This window comes from Centroberyx gerrardi, chromosome 19, assembly GCF_048128805.1.
Source record: "Centroberyx gerrardi isolate f3 chromosome 19, fCenGer3.hap1.cur.20231027, whole genome shotgun sequence".
NCBI classification, from domain to species: domain Eukaryota; kingdom Metazoa; phylum Chordata; class Actinopteri; order Beryciformes; family Berycidae; genus Centroberyx; species Centroberyx gerrardi.
In genome coordinates, this window is record NC_136015.1 from 3,213,381 (window position 1) to 3,216,958 (window position 3,578).

At 44.0% G+C, this 3,578-nt stretch overlaps 1 pseudogene; it reads right to left on the reverse strand.

Moving 5' to 3' along the window:
- Window positions 1-1,038: 1,038 nt before the first annotated feature.
- Window positions 1,039-2,707, reverse strand: LOC139924053 (ferroxidase HEPHL1-like; annotated as a pseudogene).
- Window positions 2,708-3,578: the final 871 nt, after the last annotated feature.

Below are 3,578 nucleotides of genomic sequence, written 5' to 3' on the forward strand. Positions count from 1 at the left end.
ATCAAATAAGTAATAATAAGTAAATAAGTATCTGATCTACCGGGGACACATGGGTGATTTTGGTGTCTATGTCCTCATCACTTAGAGGACAAGTTTACAGAATAGTCTACCAAAAACTTGGTGTATTCCTTTAAGATGTCATGTCAGTCCTGATTGAAGTTTAGAACTGCCTGTACTGCGTTTCAGTCATTGAATTTCAAAGTAGAAACAGACAAAAAAGAGATATCATTTGCAATCTTGAGTGTGTGTGTGTGTGTGCAGGGTTTCTAAACAGATTCCACCATCTGTTATGTAAGATTGCCAGTCATAGATTTTTTGCTCAATTTAAGGTGATTTTTACTCATTTGCCCTCATGCCGATCACATGGCATCACCATCAAACTACAAATAGTCTCCAAGCAGCTCACTGTTTGCCTTTGCTTCTACTTACAGTTGTGACTAGGTAAACCAGCATTATCCCAAAGGTCAAAGTTCCTGTCAACAAATGATTTCAATGTGTACCATTCAGTGAGCAGGGACAACATGTGATTGAAGTCTTTTTTGCATTCTTTAGCGCCTCTTTAATCAAGTTTAGAACATTCCCATGGATGTGAAGCCATGGGTGGTGTAGTGTCCTGTCTGGATTTGGGGTTTGGTTGGTGTGGCTGCTCTCTGACCCTGACTCTCTCAATCTCTTGTTGTCCTTGCTAAGATACTGATGGAATGGACATTACCTTTAAACAAGCACAAATCCTGTACAGACCCACGGTGCGTGTGTTCAATTCTATGAACTGAAGCACTGCGACACGGTTAAATTACCTAATTCCACTAACATTACTTAAATACCACAAGGTAACGTTTAAGTCACCTACCGTTAGCAGACTAATGAACTTGTTATAGGTGAGTTAGCAGCTCTTTAAGGCAGAGTGAGGCAGGTTTCACTGCAGGTTTTACATGCCGACACCCTGAAGCTGTTCAGTAAAGTCATATATCCTCACCTCCATCATATCAGTGGTGGACGACACTATAGCCAATATCCGATAACCTATATAACATTCTGCTACCTGTTAGCCGGTCCGTTGAACACGTCAGTCTCCCAGGTGCGGTCTGGAGCGTAGTCCCAGTCTGTTTCCATGGCAGCGATGTAGTAGGTTTTAGCACTTCTGCACCGTGTAGTTGGCTCGCATCCCACCATGATGGTGGTTCACTGTAGCAGACACCACTTCAAACTGACCTGAAACACACACACACACACACACACACACATTACATGTAACACACACATGCTAGGCTTGACAGTAACACTACTAGACACTAACCAGGTAAACAGGTTGTTTACCTACCACTTTGACAGGTAAACAACCTGTCTTTCCTATTCTAAAAACTACTTTGCTAAATAACTCAAACTGATTCTGAAATTCTGATCCATTCGTCGCTGCGGCTGTTTGACTATAAAGTTATTGTCATGTCCTGCAAATACACATACGTCATGTTTACATATGCAGATGGCACGTCTGTGAAAGTAGTAGAAACCATATCTGTTGTTTCACCCCTGATGAAAATTATGGACAGCGGAGCAGAATGGATCCACAGCTGAAAGGCCATTGAGATTCACTGAAGAGACCTGATGTGATTAGTAAATGAAATGAAGCTGAAGCTGAATGTTTCATACCCATGCTGTCCGGCTCCATGGTGACGGATGTGAGGAAACACGCTGATGCTGTCCCGTCTGTTCTGGCGGTAGAGGAAGCGGTTGCCGTGGAAATAGAGGCTGTGGATGTCCATCTCCAAACCCAGTCCTGACAGGTGCCATGTTGCTTTGTCCCCCTTACACATGGTCAGGCCTGGAAGGTTCCTATACACAAAGCCATTGATGGCTGAGAGAGAGAGAGAGAAAAACATGGAGATGATTATCTTAAAGGAATAGTTCACTCAAAAATGAAAATTCAGTCATTATCTACTGTGGTGAAGGTGTTAATGTTGTTGTCCAGATACCAGCTCAAGTTCTCATCAAACACCGTAGCCAGCAGGTGGAACTCTTTATTATAGTTCTTCTGTAGGAGGGGAAGAGAAAGAAAAGAGAAGAGAGAGTGAGAAACGTGTCTTACAGACCAGTGATGGTCCTTTGCTGTCTCTTTGTGTTTCCCTCTCTCCTCACCTGTGCTCCTTTCTTAAGCGCTTTAGGTCGACAGATGAGGAGCGGTCCCACCAGTCCAGAGTTGGTGTCTTTAACAGGATCCACTCCAGAGTGGTAGAGATAGCTCAGGCAGTCTCCCTCTCCTTCTACTGGCCCAGCACCCACAGGCACCACCCACTCATAGCTGTACACCATCCCTGGTTTGATCAGAGCTGCCGGGGGAGGGGTCAGAATAGGGAGAGATTAGGAGAATTATTAGGAACAGAAGTTATAATACAGAGTGTTTAATTATTTTAGTTCATGCAGGCCCTGGAGGGAACTTAGGAAGAAGGTGTCATTTAGGTCTTAAGGACTTCTATTGATCAACTCACTTGGTTCCCTCTTCAGCTCATGCAGTTTCTTAGCTGTGTAAGACTCTGGAGAGGAAGAGGAGAAGACAAGAAGAGAAGTGGGGAGGAAGATATATCAAAGAGGGTGACAATGCTGTTCATTGTTCAGTGTACGTGTGTGTGTGTGTGTGTATGTGTCTACCCATCAGGTGGTCATTAACAGTGCAGGTCAGCAGCCAGTGTCCAGCGTTGTCAGCTACCATCTCTACTGTGGCGGTGGAGGCGGGGAAAAGGCCAGATCTTGACCAATCAGAACCACCATACAGACACGGTCAGTGTCTGTATGGTGGTTCTGATTGGTCAAGATCTGGCCGTGGAAGTGAACTGAATGCATGTCCACCTGTCGGGTGCAGATCAGTAACATTTAGACTGTCTGAAAGCTTTGTACTGTGTAGTCCTCACTCCTCACTAAAATGGTATGTACTAAGAAGACGCATACTGCCTATCTAATACTATCTAATCTAATAAAGAAACAAGGTAACTGTCAGTAGGTCACTTGTAGGTCACTCTCTGCTGTTTACTAGACAATACAATGAAAACACACTGAGGGGCGAATTCACAAAGAATGGATTGCGGCCGCTAATAGCACCATGAATTGCGTATCATTTGCAACCGCTATTTGCTCCGTCTCAAGGACCGATTCACAAAAGATATTGCGCTAATGATATGCCAGTGCAAACACGCCCATAACCTGTTGCAACTGAGTGCAATTTGCCCCTGTTTTGCATCTGATTGCAATTATCAATGTGGCAAAGTATAAATGTTGCCTTTGCGCCAAGAACACAATAGGCAGGACAATGGCAGAGAGAAAGAGAAAAATGAAATTTTTAGACCGCGAGCTGCAAGTCCTGACGGACGAGGTGCAGAGGCATTCCTCAAAACTTCAGGCAAGAAATTTAACCGGGACTGCGAGAAACCATATTTGGGATTTAATATCCCAGTCTGTCAGTGCTGTTGGTGTTTCCAAACGCACACCTTCAGACTGCAAAAGAAGATGGCATGATTTGAAGCGGAGAACAAAGGAGAATGTAGGGGGGCTTTATTCATTTATTTTTCATGACACAATTGCATCCT